The 17767-nt window shown below is 29.9% G+C and overlaps 1 protein-coding gene across 1 annotated transcript in view; it reads left to right on the top strand.

The window, feature by feature from the left end:
* Nucleotides 1-17767, top strand: part of LOC124420622 (islet cell autoantigen 1-like) — a 52341-nt gene that overhangs the window by 34198 nt on the left and 376 nt on the right. The window lies entirely within an intron of this gene.

Raw genomic sequence — 17767 nt, forward strand, 5'->3', positions numbered from 1 at the left:
AAGTGTCTTACCAGCCAAAAAATCTTTATGAAATTTTATGTGGATCGGTCCATAATTACTATAACGCTCATTACTGGCTTAAAAATACGACTATAGCGATGAAATTTAACAGAAGTAAGTTTTATACTACCCAAAATCTCTCTACCAAATTTCCCAGAAATAAGTTTTATACTAGGCAATATCTCTCTACCAAATTTTATGTGGATCGGTCCATAGTTTACCCTACCCCCCATAAAAAGTCCCCCGATAAAATTTCTTTAATGCTCATTACTGGCTTAAAAATAGGATTATAACAATGAAATTACACAGAAGTAAGACATATACAAGTCATAATTTATGCAAGTCAAAAATTTGGTAAAATTTTATGTGGATCGGTCCATAATTGAGCCTTCCCCCCATATAAGGTTCCCTTCAGAAAACGACTATAACGCTCATTACTGCCTTAAAAATACGAGTACAGCGATGAAATTTCACAGAAGTAAGTTTTTCACAAGCCAAAATCTCTTTACCAATTTTTATGTCGAACAGGCCTTAATTGACCCTACCCCAACATGAGGTCCCTATCAGAAAAATACTTTAAGGCCCATTACTGGCTTAAAAATACGACTATAGTAATAAAATTCGACTCAATTAAGTTCCTTGCTAGTCAAAAACTTAATTTTATGTGGATCGAGCATTAATTGACCTACCCCTGGGCTGAAATTCGATATAAACCTGACCTGTATGAAACAAGATCGTTCTACAAAATTTTACCGAGATCGGTCTATAATTGACGCTACCCCCATATAAGACCCCTTCAGCTCAGTACTGGCTTAAAAATAATAGTAGATTTATGAAATTCGACAAAAAAAATAGTTTTGTGTAAGCTAATATCTCTATCTCTTCTATAGGAACCGAAATCTCTCTATCAATTTTTATGAGGATCAGTCCATAATAACACCACCCCATATAAATTCCGCACAGAAAATGACGCGAAAAATACGACGCAATGCAACACGACATAAAACAATTTTGATTAAAAATCTCTCTACCATATTTTATGACTTTAATGCTCCTTAATGGCTTCAAAATACAAGTAGATCGATGAAATTTTAAACAAATAAGGAACTGAAATCTTCCAACAGACTGTTATGAGAATTGGTCCATATATGTATGTTTAAATACCCCTACTCCCTATAAATTAATGGACCTCTTTCAAATGTTACCCTGATGTTCTCATTAATATCGATATATAACAAGTAGGAAAGAATAGTCGGGCATGGCCGACCATATAATACCCTACACCATGAGTATATTTTTAACATTTTTATTTTTTTATAAAGAAACTTTTATGTTGAATATTACCATAAATCCAAAATATTTAAGCAATTTATTTATAAAAAAATTAAAATTTCTATATGAGGCTTTATATAGGTCAAATAAGGGCCGATCCTCGGTAAATTTGGGAAAAGGATATATTTTTAAATAACAGTTAGTTTTGTTGAGTTTCATTGCGATACAAATGATTACAAGTCAATTTTAGACGTTTAAGACATGAAGGGGGGTCTGTATGGGGGCTAGGGTCAAATAAGGACCGATCCTTACGAAAATCTTCAGTGTCATTTATACTTATATAAAACTTATTTGTGCCAATTTTTAGAGAGATAGTAGAATATTTGACGTAATTATGGCATAAAAAGTTCAAATCGGGTGGTACGATTGTATGGGGGCTAGGTGAAATAATGGACCGATTTCAACCATTTTCAATAGGCTTCGTCCCTGTGCCAAAAAACATGCTTGGTCCAAATTTCATCAAATTATCTTGAAAATTGCGGTCTGTACCTTGCGCACAAAATGATTCTGAATCGATCGGTATACTTAAAGGTGGGTATTGGACCAATATTTTTGTATGTTACAAACATCAGCACAAACGTATAATACCCTCCCCACTATAGTGGTATAATAATAAAATATTCAAAATATCAAAGTTAATTTATATATCAGTGATGGTGGGTATAAAAGTTTCGGCACAGCCGAATATAACACCCTTACTTGTTCAATTTAAACGTGTTTCAACGGAGTTATAAGCGATTTTGGTTTCTATATGATTTTTGTTCAAAATATCGATTTTTGTAGGATTATATGAGTGATCACAATATAAGCTTATTTTTCAATTTAAACGTGTTTTAACGAAGTTATAGGCAATTATAGTTTCTATATGAGTTTTGACCAAAATACCGATTTTTGAAGGATTATATGAGTGATCACAAAATAAACTTATTTTTCAATTTAAACGTGTTTTAACGGAGTCCTATCAGAAAAATATTTTAAAGCTCAGTACTGGCTTAAAAATACTAGTAGATTTATGAAATTCGACATAAACTAGTTTCGTGTAAGCTAATATATCTATCTCTTTTATAGGAACCGAAATCTTTCTATCAATTTTTATGAGGATTAGTCCCCCATATAAATTCCGCCCCAGAAAATGACGCGAAAAATACGAATACCGCAATGCAACTCGACATAAAACAATTTTGATTTAAAATCTCACTACCATATTTTATGACTTTAATGCTCCTTAATGGCTTCAAAATACAAGTAGATCGATGAAATTTTAAACAAATAAGGAACTGAAATCTTCCAACAGACTTTTATGAGAATTGGTCCATATATGTATGTATAAATACCCCTACTCGCTATAAAAAGTAGCACTGTCAATAGTAAAACCCCCATTAATAGGACCTCTTTCAAATGTTACACTACACTGATGTTCTTATTAATATCGATATATAATAATAAAATATTCAAAATATCAAAGTTAATTTATATATCAGTGATTTGATGGTGGGTATAAAAGATTCGGCATAGCCGAATATAACACTCTTAATTGTTCAATTTAAAAATGTTTTAACGGAGTTATAAGCGATTTTAGTTTCTACATGATTTTTGACCAAAACTCGATTTTTGAAGGATTATATGAGTGATCATAAAATAAAAACAAGTTAGAGTGCTATAGTCGGCTGAGCCGAATCTTCAGTACTCTTCACCATCTACTTTTATATGAATACTTTTCTAATTGATCAAGTATTTGTAGAAATGAGTTAATAAAATTCAAAGATTTATGGAACATGCGTTTAAGAGATTTTTGTAAAAGGACTTTATTTGGGAACTATGTCCAATTATGTATATAAAGACAAAATTTCAAACTCCTGTATCTATATCATTATTTGGTAATAAATAATGTGAATCCAAGTAGTTTTCTGGACTTAGTATGAGATCTATGACCAAATATGGACCGATCGTAAAACAATTTTATGGTATAGTTTATGTATATATGTATGGATATCAATATTTGGTTATGAGTGATGTGCGGTTTTTCTGATTTTCGGGAGGAAACATTGTAGGGGAGCTATGACCAAGGATGGAGCGATCATGAAAATTTTTTGAAATAACATTTATGTGTAGAAAAATAATATTTATACCAAATATTTTATGGGTATCAGAATGTGTAAAAAATTACATCAGAAATGTAAGAAATGTAAAAAATGAGCGTGTTTTTCACAGACAGACGAAGGGACCCAGAATATATATATACTTTGTTGGGTCTCAGATGAATATTTCTTGGTGTAGCACACGGAATGACTAACTTATATATACCCTCTATCACCACTGATGGTGGTGGATGGTAGCTTGCTGGTGGAGGGTAGCTTGCTGGTGGAGGGTTTTTATGTAATTTTCCTAGGGTATTATAGAAAATTAAGAATATTCAGGGATATTCGGGGTCTACATGATTAATTTTATGTCTTTATGTTATAAATATATACATTATTATGTATATACGATTATTAAGTTAACACTGGTTATTAAAACCTGTTTTTATAGGAAAAAATGTGAAGTAAACTATTGTTAACTTTAATAATTGTTTTTGCATACGGCCCTCATAATTCAAATCGGTAGTAAGAGTAAATCAATTTTAGGCAATGCCATGTACACAAAATTTAAAAAAGTATCCAATTATTATTTTTGTCACAAGAGATTTAATATTTACTTTAAATATTTGTTTGTACACAGCAGCTATAAGAGGTAACAAGTTAGAGTGCTATATTCGGTTGAGCCGAATCTTAGATATCCTCCACTAGCTGCTTTTATATTAAAACTTTTTTAATTGATTAAATATTTGTAGAAATAAGTTTTCTCATATCTTAAATAGAATTCTGTATCTATATCATTGCTTGGTAATAAATATTGTGAATCTAAGTGATTTTCTGGACCTAGTATTAGAGCTATGACCAAATATAGACCAATCGTAAAACAATTTTATAGTATAATTTTATATATATATAAAAGAGTAGCGTTAATGACATCATCGCAAAGCCCAAACGGCTGAGCCTAGAAAAATTTCGACAGTAGATGTGTTTTTGGCTATGTAGATTCACTAAGGAGGGATTTTTGGAAATTTGTACATTTAAAAAAATTTTAAATGCACCTGTATTTACTCCTAAAATGAGCAGATGGGTGTCTGGTACTTTTTTGAAATTCGTACTTTTAAGGGGTAAAAATGTGTAGCAAAGGTGATTTTGGTACCTTTTTTGGTCCTTTGTAACTTTTAAAATAATTAACATAACCAAATTTTTATAAATATTTTGGATACATCTCCCAAAATTATGAGACACCAGTTTCGTACCATTTTAAAATTCAGTACTTTTTGGGTGTAAAAGGCAGAAAACTGTATTTATGGTACTTTTTTAGCACATTAAGAAAACTTTTTTGGTTTGTTGAATTATTTCTATTAAATTACGGACTAACTCTGTAACATTTATTGTAAAATTCTAATATATTGTTTGGTACCTTTTTGAAAGCACAATTTTTCTGGAACAAATGAATGCAGATTTGAATCGTTTGAGTTTTATCTGTGATATATAGATATAAATACGGAACATTTTGTAAACTTAATTCTCGAAAATGTATATTTCTAAGCGAAAAGGGAAAACATTATACTCTTTTTATTAGTACTTTCCACCTAGGTTCCTCATTGAATATGATTCTTTAAGAGACAACTTTTTAGTACTTTTTATCTCATAAATTTTACTTTTTTTAATTTCTAAAATATTCAACCTAGGAACATTAATTTTAACATACATGGTCTTGACTGAATAATATTCTGTAGGTGGGAACTATTTGGTACTTTTCTATTCTTCAAATAGTACCCTTTAGATTCTTTATAATGGTTAACCGGAACACACGGTCCATATTAAATGAGAATTCATTGAGATAGATTTTTGTACTTTTTCGTTTTTCCAATGGTACATTCTGATATTTTTACGATATTGAACATAGATATTGAAAATAAAATTTAAAATATAGGGCCCTTAGTGAATGAATATCTATTGAATGAGAATTTTGGTACTTTTTCATTCATTAATTTATATTTTTTGCATTGTATATTATATTGAACACAGAAACATAAAATTTAAATGATGATCTTTTAGAGGTACTTTATTGAACTTTTTTTCATACATTACTTTCAAAATTTTCTATAATGTGGAAGCTAAATGAGTCAAACTAAAAATATAAGATTCTTACTGAATGCGAATTTAAATACGTCATATTGAACGTATAAACTTAAACATTAAAAAAATGTTTAATCAATATTAATTTTTTATAAAAGTAAAAAAAAATTTTGAATGTATTTATTTTATGTTAGGGTAGCGAAGCACACAGGGTATGCTAGTTTATGTATATAAAAGCATTATTTTTGCTAAATGTATGGATATCAATACTTGGTTATGAATTATGTGCGTTTTTTATGGACCGATAGGAAAAAAAATCACAATATGATTTCTCTGTTTATGAGCAACTAGGGCCAAACTTTATAGGGATATCTTAATTTAGTAACGAATTATGTGCGTTTCAGTGATTTGTGCGTTTCAGCGTGTTTTACACAGACATACGGACAGAATGAATTTGATAAGGACCTAGATGGGTCTCAGATGAATATTTCTTGGTGTTACACATAGAATGACAAAGTTGTATATACCCTCTATCACCACCGATGGTGGTGTAGGGTATAATAAAAATATATACTAATGTTTTACCTAATGTTGCAGCATACTGTCTGTCGTACATAATAATTCAACATTTTTGAAATAGTCCCGTGTTACTTCTACCTTTGACAATTTGGTAAAAATGTTGTTGGAAATTTTTGAGAAGATAACAATACATATTTTTGTTTATACTTGCATATTTTCACAAAACTTTAGAAATAATTTGTGTTTTACAATTTTACAAAATACTCGTATAGTCATCCTTTTTACATTCTAGGAAAAATTTACTTATTATACATAAATATGTACAATACGTATGTTTATACATTTGTATTCAAGTGTCCACTTGAAGTTTTCAATCTAAAATTTTGTATTTTTCATCATCAATATATAAAATGTACAAACAAGTTATATTTTCAATTATTTTTATCATTTTAGAAAAATAAATATTATAAAGTTTAAAGTCGGACATGGAAATGTGTCTTGTTTCAATACAAACACGTAGATAGAAGTGCTAACTTGCACATATATGTATATTTAAATTTCAGAATTTCTCTTTTTAGTAGACTTTATTTTAGAGCCAAAGAGAGTTTGATTTAAATGTTTTAAAGGACAAACGTTAAATAAATTTAAAATATGGGGAATATTTTTCATTTCTACATTAATTTTTTATCAAATATAGTTTCTATATTATTTCCCAATTCGATTCATATTAAAAGTGCATTACAATTCGCCAATTTTCAACTTTTACACTGAAACATGTAAAAAAATGCTTTTATACAATTGCTGCTGCTCTTGTCATTGATGTTGTTACTGTTCAATTCTTTGTTGCTTTCTATTGGAACAACTACATAAATATTTCTATAACAGAGTTGGAAATGTGTATTTTTGTTTAAGCAACAGCATAATAATTAAGTATTATTCTCATATCTCATTAAATAAAATAATTGGTGATTAGCAGTTGTTTAATTAATTTTACCTAATAATATAACATCAGTTTTGGATTTGGATTTTCCAACTCTGTCTAATGGTAACTGTTCAAATTTCAATCAGACTTTAGAGTTTTTTTTTTATTGTGTGTATAGAATAAGTCTAAAGAATTGATTTATTTCTAACAATTTTTAACAACGAATTTTCAATATTTGATTATTGTGTTGCTACTGCGATTGAAAAAGGGTTTGTTAAGTTGTAGGAAAACAAATTTTAACAATAAGTTAAATAGAGAAGAATTGAATACAATTTCTTTAATATGGGAAAATTTTAAAAATTTTGGGATTTATGTTATTAGTAAGTTCTTTAATTTGCACTTAAGTTCTTTTGAAATATATAAGCAGAAACGCTAATAAAACTGGTTTTGTTAAATATTTTAAATAAATTGCACTTAAACGCTTAATAATTGCATAAATTCTCAAATGATGCAAAACACCTTTAATTTTCACTTAATATTTCTATTTTATGTGAAAAACAATACACTCAAATTTTATAGCGAAAATATTTGTAAAAAAATTTAAAATTCGGAAAATGTTAGTTTCTAATATAAACAAATGCTTTAGAAAGAAGAAGTCTCTATTCTGGTATCACATGGGACTAAAGAACAACTTTTGGGCGTTCCCTAAACTAACAGTAGTTCAGGGGAGCAACAAGTCCCAGCAGTGTACGAATGTCTAGAGGAATATGGTCTTGGCAGGGATACAACAGCATCGTATTCTGGAAGACTCAATGGAACTGTACCAAGCGTGCCGAAACTATATGTAAGAAGTCTTGTTGAGAGCGATTTTTGAGTGGATGTTTGGTTTCAAAAATAATGGTCGGCGATTGATAAATAAAAGTTCGATATAGGCGAGAATGTTTTGAAACTATTGTTTAGGGAAGGAACAAGTCCCAGCAGTGTACGAATTGTCTAGAGGAATAGGGTCTCGACAGTCGGCGATTGATAAATAAAAGTTCGATATAGGCGAGAATGTTTTGAAACTACTGTCCAAAGAAGAAGTAGAGAAAACTAATGAAATTGCAGCCAAGAGATGACTACAATGAGCTGTAACAAGTGGCTTTGATTATATAGATTTTATACTGGTCTTCAGGTCCAGTATACAATGTCCAGTGGATGGCAAAAGCTGAAAATCTTTAAAATTTAAAATCTATTTAAATATGAAAACATTAGCAAAAAATATCATAAAAAGGAATTACCAAAATGATAAAACACATGTAAAATCTTAGTCCTGAACCTGTTGCCTTGGCATTGTTCGTCACGACAGTGCAAAACACCGTAAAGAGACAAATCTTAACAATCAAGCAGAAGGAAATGAAGTGCTTCAGAAATATGCGACCCAAAAAATAAACACAACAACCTAAATTCATAGAAAAAGGTCTTACAGTCCTGATTACAGGTGATTTTTATCTGTTGTTTAAGAGATTAAACATTAACACTCCAGCAAAAATAAAACGAAGCCTTTCTCATTGAAATGTGCTTTTCTAATTTTTTGGCTTTAACAATTGAGCTTGACCTTTAAGGTTTTATTTGTATTTGTGTGTTATTAAAATTTTAATTTTAAATTTTTTGCTTAAAAATATCTATTCACATATTGTTTGGTTTCTTAAGCATATATTTAACACTTAAAACTAAAATGAATTTTATTATTTGTGTCTGCTATAGCACCAGTTGAAGTACTTAAATAAATAACAAAGAATGTTTTCCATGAATTTTATTGTGGAATTTGAGGAGAATTTTTTAAGTCTTTTTAGTTGAAAATATGTATGTATGTTGTAGACATCATGAATCAAAGGAAATTACGAAAACATTTCATTTAGGCATTTATACGAGTTGTTGCTCAACGCGTATGTGTAATATTTGTACTAAATTTGTTATATTAATAATCATACGTCCGGGTGGCCTGTATATGTTACAAAATTATTGCCTAAGAAAAATAATAAAGAAACAATTTATAGTGCTATATTCGGCTTTGGCAAATCTTAAATACCCTCCCCGTTCCCACGGGGAACATGACCTTGATGAAGGACCCCATCGTGGTGTTATTACAATTCCGGGGAAAAGAGGTGCTACCAGTACCTCTAGTCTGCCAGGATTAAAAATTGGCAACGTCATTGCACTTCTCGGACATTTCTTAGATTGTTTTGACAGAGAACCACATAATCTGGTACCAGTTACCCACAAGACTATGTTCTGGCTGGTCAGTTGGTTGAGGTTCCTTCGGGTACACAAAGTGGCCTTAAATGTATATGATACAGGATGAATGAAGGGGTATACGAGCTGGCAAGACCGTGTGCCGGATGTAGTTTAAGAAATATTATTAAATGTTCCTTTTGCGGGTATTTTCAAAGGTGCTTTTGGAGAAGCCATTCCATCGGAGTGGTTGTAAACAGATGTGATATTTTTGCATCTCGAAAGCTAAGCAACGGGGTAGCGCTGGTCAAAGATTAGATAGCACAAACACTTGGCAAAGCGCACGTATAATGGGGCGGAAATTCTATATACACAAATTGCCACTATCGTATTGGGGAGTGGTAAGTCGTCACAGCAGCTCACCCAGTGATTGAAAAATACCACCGTTAAATAAGGCCAGCACGGCAGGTGAACACGTAAAGCACTGCGACATTCACCCTCCTCCGTTATACTGGTTGCATAAATCATAAAATTACATGGATTGATTGAAATTAAGCTTAACACCCCAGTAAAAATAAAACGAAGTACTTCTTAAAGAACAACTATTATCACAACTTCAAATGGACCACTAAGTGAATTTGTTTACCTTCTAAGATGTTTATTAACTTCCAAAGAAGCGAAAAGAATCCAATTATGTTTAAAATTGAAGTCATATTTTTTGTACTAAAATTTTTTGAATTAATTATTTTGCAGTTGATTGATAAATGCGTGTAATTAATTTAATTGTGTTAATATTTTTTTAAGTCAAATTAGCTGTATTCTATAATACTATAATTTCACTTCCTAATTACTTCCATAAAAAGAAAAAACTCAGCCGCAGAGCAAGATATCAAGCTGAAACATTTTAGAGGGGTGCAGCTCAAAAAAAAAAAAAAAAAAAAAAAAACAAGGTTTTCATTATTATTAACTTAAGACTAAACAAGTTAGAGTGCTATATTCGACTGTGCCGAATCTTAAATACCCTCCACCAGCAAGCTTCTTCTTATTAAAATCCATTTAACTATCTAATTTTTAGATAACTCGAAAAAAGTTTTGTTTCCGTAATGAGGGTACTAACATTTGTTCATGCGTGGAACTAATTTTAATAAGGAACAGAAAAACGGTTGTGGACCTCGTATGAAAAAAATGCCAAAAGTTAGGAGAACGATTTGTGTATTTACCGACATCAGTATTTATAATGAAGTCAATATGTTTGAGTGATTTTTGAAACGATTTTAATGACTGTAAATCAGAAGTATGATCAATATTAGGTCAGTTTGAAAACATTTTATGAGAATGATCGAAATATTATCATTTAATAGTGAACTATGTAGTAATCAGTGATTTTCAGAAATACGCATTTATGTCAAATTTTATCCCGAAAAATTTTGATTGACAATTTGCGTTTAAATATTTTTCAGAAATGGACTATGTTTAAATGTATGTGTATATATGTGTTATGTATATAAAGACAAAATTCAAAATTCTTTATGACCAAATATGGACCGATCGCAAAACAATTTTATAGTGAATTTACGTATATAAGAGCAATATTTTTTGGTAAATGTATGGATATCAATTTTTGGTTATGAGTTATATGAGTTATATTTTTTCTAATTTTCGGGAGGGAACCTTGTATGGGAGCTATGACCAATTATGGGCCGATCAAAAAGACCTTCAACAATAATATTTGTATGAATATGAGCAATACTTATACCAAATTTTATATCGATATCTTAATTTAGTAATGATTTACGCGCGTTTAAATGATTTTCTGGATGGGATGTTGTATTGGAGCTATGACCAGTTATGGACTGATCGGATAAAGATTTCACAATAATATTTGTATGCATATGAGCAATACTTATAACAAATTTTATATCGATATCTTAATTTATTAATGAGTTATGTGCGGGACCTTGTATGGGAGCTATGACCAATTGTGAACCGATCGGAAAAAAAATTTATAGTAATATTTTTTTATATGAGAGCAATACCTGTATCAAACTTTATATCTATACCTTAATTTAGTAATGAATTATGTGCGTTTAAGAGATTTTCGGGAGGGGACCTTGTATGGGAGCTATGTCCAATTATGGACCGATCCAGAAAATGTTCTGAGTGAATTCTATCGACATAAGATTTTAATCTGTGAAATTTTGTAAAGATATCGACATTGCGACGGAAGTTATTAACAAAAAAAAAAAAATTCCGGGAATATGTACTTGTGTGATATATGAAATTGTAGACCAGTCCTGGCAATTTTCAGCAGGGATGAAGCTCTGGTGTAGCTCTTGTGAATGTATGGTGATTTTTATGGAATTATCTTGCATAGTTTTCGAGTAAATTACATCAGAATGTGTAAAAAATGCTTATTTTTTGAGGTTGTTTCAAAATTTGATTCATTACTTTTCCCGATGTGAACCGATTTTGCTAATTTTCATCATCATACTGCTTAGGATAACAATAAATATTTTCGGTGAATTTGGTTAATCTCCTTGGCTTAGTTTTAACGTGAGAGTGTTTCACACAGACAGTCGGACATAGCTTAATCGACTCAGAATTTCACAAGGACCCAGAATATACATACTTCGTTGGGTCTCAGATGAATATTTCTTGGTGTTACACACGGAACGACAAACTTATATATACCCTCTATCACCACTGATGGTGGTGGAGGGTGTAAAAATCCTCATAAAATGAGTGACTCCTCCCATGAGAATTAAATACAAAAAATCTTATATTAGAAAATTATTGGAGCTAGAATTGTGAATCTTTGCTCGAACAATTGGACTAGCTATAGTGGGCAGACACTTCTCACATATAGAAAATTTTAAATTGGTATTCATATCTGGTATTCATAAGGCAACTCTCATATGAATTTCATATAATAGATGGTTCTTTGAAATAAATAAAATTTAACATAAATAACATTTAATAGTACTACAAATAGACCCATACATATACATTTTTTCTTTATATTAAAATCGCGAATATCGTTTCATGATTTCTCATAATCCACCATTAGATCAGTTTAGTACGGCCTATAATTGACCTTTATAATTCTTATCCGAAAAACTACCTGATGGTCGCATACTTTCCCGCTGAGCTGTTGTTATTTATACAGTCATGAATTTTTATTCAATTTTGATTTGAGCAACTCTTAATATTAAGACTAGAGTTTTTGTCAACATTGTTTTTGTCAAGCAATGCATAAATCGCACTAAAACGTAGAACAGGAAAAACTTGAAAACTGTTGGAGTCAAAAGCATAAAAAATCATATGCCATGAATAACCATAAGGTTTTTGAAATAACAGCAACATCATCATCAGCATGACGGTGATGTATATATATACATACATATGTATGTATAATCAAATAGTGGTAGCCCTAGGATAAGAGAACGGAAAGGAGGGTTACAAATCAGCGGGAGAAAACAATACAGGAAATAATATTTACTACATAATGACTGTGTATTTACAAGTTTACAAATACACGCCACATACACAAGCAAACATATATGTACATGTATGTAAACACAATTACCAATTAAGTAAACTAAAAAGGCTTAAATCCTTTAAAATGAAACAATTGTGTTTGAAAACAAAGTTTAAGTAAAAGGAACAAAATAATAATAATGTTGATGATGAAAATGTTTATAATAATGAAGTTGCTTAGCTCTTATGGCTAAAACCATGATATTATTTTGTTGCATATTGTGCTGCATGTACTATGTTTGTATTTCTGTACTCTCTGTTGTGCAACTTATTGTGTGCCTGGTTGGTCTGTGATGAACCTTCATTGCTTGTCGGTTTTTTTTTTGGTTGAGGTTTTTCTTTAGAGGCAACACAATAGAAATTTATGTTTCAGCAAAAAAAGCCAAATCACAATGGGCATTGTATTCACCAAATACCAGTGTTTAGGTTTGGCTATGCGGTGGTCGTAAGTTTATTTGTGTTTGTCTTGGTTTATATTCAAATTGCATGAACAGATATTTTTACTTGTTCATAGAATTGAGATGAAAATTTAACAGCAAACCAATGACTAGTCGTTTTGTAAAAATGAAATGAAAATTTCTTTTTATATTCATGGAAATCTTTTTCTTGTCTTAACTCATAAGTTTAAAATTTTTTGTTTTATTTAGAGCCAATTTTTAGGTAAACGATTAGCAATTAAATTAAAAATAATCCTAGTTTATGAACACGAAATTCGTACTAAAAAACAACAAAGGGGATTAATATTAGATTAAATTAATTGGTATTTAATAGAAAATTTATAAACCAGCGCTTAATGTATTAAGTCACACTGACATTGTGGCATGTTCCGTTTATGAAGGAGGATTTTCTACAAAAAAAGCGGAAATAGAACCAATAAACTAAAGCAATTGTTATGAAAATATGGATTGCAATGGTATTAAATCCATTTAAATATAAATATTTCATGATTTTTTTTAAATCCAAGAGAATTTTAAAAAGTTAAAGTGCTATATTCGTCTGTGCTAAATCTTAAATACTCTCCACCAGCAAGCTACTTTTTTTGAAACTTATTTAACTATATAATTTTAAGATGTCTCGAGAAAACTTTGGTTTCCGTAATGAGGGTACTAGATGATGTCAAACAATTTAGGAGAATAATTCGACACGAATATGGTTTGTTTTGAGAACAGTGGTGCAATTTCTATAACTCAAATATCTTCGGAGTTCCGTTTTTAAAGTTCTTTGCGAACACTGACTGGAAAATTCTTAGGAATTACGTTCTGAGCATCGGACGATAATGTATTCAGGAAGCAATTTTTTCTAACAAAAAGTGTCCATGAAAGGGAGTGAACAATAGGTCTGATAGGGGCCTATGTCTAATAAAAAAATCAAAAATAACTAAAAAATAATTTAATTTCATTTTAATATTGTGAAGTAAGTTTTTACCATACAAATATCTAAATATTTGCCTATATATTTAGCTATAGAATTTATTAATCAACATATTACAATACAAACATAATCGAAGAGTTCTTTTGTATGAATATTAGAATACACAATTATTTAACAGAAATGAGTTTTCCATGCCTCTAAAAATCAAAGGGGTTCTTGCATTAACCCTTTATAAATGTTGTTAAAAATTTATTTTAAGAAAATAAAAAAAAAATAGAATGAAGAGCTTACAAAATCACAATTATAAATATAATACAAATTTTTAGCTAACAGAAAAATATTGAAAAAATATTGTTTGTACCCTACATCATTGATGTAGGTCTGATATCTCAGAAAAACTAAAAATTCGGGGTTTTGAACTGAATATAATATAATTTTTCCCAAGTTCTCATTGCTTGTTAGAATCATATTACTATAGGGCAACAAAGAGTCTATAATGTCTGTTAATTTGAACTTTTTTGTTATACCCTAACCACTTTAGTAGGGAGGGTATATTGGGTTTGTGCTGATGTTTGTAACGCACATTAATATTGGTCCTTAGCTAAATCACTTTCTGAGACAATTTATCTATGTCTCTCCGTCCATGTAAACCTTATAATCAAACAACAGGTTACAATTTTGAAGATAATTCAGTGAAAATGGTTCATTATTTCAAAGATCATACAACTGAACCCGCCAAATAGGGGTTTTAAGTTCATAATTATGTTTAATATACTCGATGGCTATCATGAACTCTATAATTGTACGGCCTCATTTGGCCCCTATAAAACGGCCCCTTCAAAATTTGAGATAAATGTCCACAGTTTTATTTAAAAATAAATGTTTTAAGTATATATGAGGCAAGGTACAATTCAACTTAAATCACATTTTATTTTTGTAACAGTTGTAGGGTATTATATGGTCGACCTCGCCCGACTATAATTTCTTACTTGTTATACCCTTCAACTTCGTGAGAAGTTTGTATATAAGTTTGTCATTTCGTTTGTAATTTCTATAATTTTCCGACCCTATAAAGTATATATATTCTGGATCCTTAATGATAGCGGAGTCGATTTATCCATCTGTCTGTCTGTGTGTATGTTGAAATTAGTCTATTGGAAATACAAATTGAGATTTTTTATTCATGCTCAAACAGCAATTGCAATAAACAAAAACAAAATACATAATCACACGGTAAATTTTGTTATTGTACTGTTGTTTATAAAAACAAGGCAGAACGAGAGCAGCAGAGCAAGAGTAGCAGAGCGAGAGCAGCACTAGTGTGTTGTTATTGGCTAGAAATATGAAATTATGTATGTGGAGCCTGGCTCAAGTTAGAAGCCATAAAAGGAGACTTTTTGGTACTTTTTCGTTTTTCAAAAGGTACTTTTTGAATTTTCGATACTATTGAACTTAGAAATATGAAATTAAGTATGTAGAGCCCGGATTAGATCAAAACACATAAAAAGTGACTTTTTGGTACTTTTTCGTTCTACAAAAGATACTTTTTGAATTTTCTATAAGATTGAACCTAGAAACATTAAATTTAGCATGTAGGGCCTTTTTAGTACTTTTTCGTTCTACAAAAGGTACTTTTTGAATTTTCTATAAGATTGAACCTAGAAACATTAAATTTAGCATGTAGGGCCTTTTTAGTACTTTTTACAAAAGGTACTTTTTAAATTTCTATAATATTGAACCTAGAAACATGAAAAAAGTTTGTAGAGTCCGGATTAAGTGGGAACCCATAAAGGGGACTTTTTGGTAATTTTTTGTTATTCATAAGGTATTTTTTGAAATTTCTGTATTATTAAAACTAGAAACATGAAATTAATTATGTAGAGCCTGGATTAAGTGGGAACCCATAAAAGGGGACTTTTTGGTACTTTTTAATTTTTTATAAGGTACTTTTTGAAATTTCTATAATATTAAACCTAGAAACATGAAATTAAGTATGTAGAGTCTGGGTAAGTGAGAAGCTATAAAAGGGGACTTTTTGTGTACCTTACCGTTTTGCAATTTATAAGTATTTAATCAAATTCGTACTGACTGTTTTTTAACATATAACGATGAAGGGTATATAAGATTCGACACAGCCGAATATAGAACTCTAACTTGTTTTTAATTCAATTTTTATTTCATTTTACCATTTGATTAGAAAAGATGTTTAATGAATATTGCATTTAAGACCTTTATGGTATAAAAATCTTTTGAATTTGAATTATAAAATTTACATTCAAATGAAAAGTTTGCAAAATATTGTAATTTTACGAAAATATTATTTACGACTACATTCTTTGCCATTTAGAAAATATAATGAATACTTGAAACAAATCTAGGTAAGTAATATATATATTTTCATGTAATATGTATGCACAATGTAGAAAAATCTGCAATTTTAAAATTGTTTTTAAATTATTTCATGTTACTTTTCTACTCATAAGAATTAAAATCTAAAGGATAAATCATTATTAAATGGATATAAATATGTTTTAGTTGGAAACCATAAAATTATTGTATTGTTTTAAAACAAAAATATTAGACAAAGCACTAAAAAATATCGTTTACACAATATGACTGAATTTGAATTAAAAAAATAACAATAAAAATCCTTTCACATGTGTGTTTAATGTCGTAAAAAAATAAATTTTTATTCATATTTTATTTGTATTTAAAAGAAATTATTTTAGAGGAGAAAAAATATCGCCATAAACGAGAACAAAACAGTGTTTTAACATTAGATTAGCATATCTTTAGCACGCACACTTTTTTATATAAAAATACATGAATACACATCCACATGTATATTCGCACTTAGATTTTATAGGATTATTGTCCTAACATCTGTTTGGGACAATAATATTTTGCATAAAAAAACTTTAATAAAAAAGTACACTGTGAATAAGAGTATGGGTATAGAAAACGTGGCCAAAAAAAACATCTTCAGTAAATATTTATTTAAGCCTGTTAATTTTAACTAAACTTAAGCCACCTTTACATGATCACACAAGTAATATGATCTGTCAAAATTGTGTGTAGAAGAGTACGGATGGGATCGTCTAACGCAATATGTAATGAAACCATCACACATTTAGAAAGAATACAGATGGAAAATTTGACAGTCGTATGGCTCTCTTAATTTATTTAAATGATTCAAACAACAAACAGGTCGCATTTGATCAGGGATGTATTTTTATGTAAACACATATAAAAAAAGTGAAGCAGCTGTTTCCATCTTAATTTTATTGTTTAAAACGAATCGTGTAAACACGATAAATATGAATCAAAGGACTTTTATTCTCTTTTTTGTCATACGGATAAAATTTCATTTTACTTTTTCATTAGACTTGTCGTACATAAATTGTGATCGTGTGAAGTGCCCTTTAGCAATATAACTCAACCCTGCCTACAAAACAATAATAGTTCCGGAAAGAAAGAAATTTATTATGGTCCTGAGTGCTCTTTACTTTTAATAGAGTTTGTCCAGCTGGGCCAACATTTCCTAAGGCCTCAATAATTTCAGCCTGAATATGTGGCAATTCTACAATTGAAACATATTTTTATGAGTGCAAATACTTGTGCAGACATACACACAATTTTACTTAGGACAAAAAAAAAGTGAGTGAAAATAAATCATATACATATTTTATGTCGGACATATGGAAAAGATAGATAG

Source organism: Lucilia cuprina, chromosome 6 (genome assembly GCF_022045245.1).
Source record: "Lucilia cuprina isolate Lc7/37 chromosome 6, ASM2204524v1, whole genome shotgun sequence".
Lineage (NCBI taxonomy): Eukaryota > Metazoa > Arthropoda > Insecta > Diptera > Calliphoridae > Lucilia > Lucilia cuprina.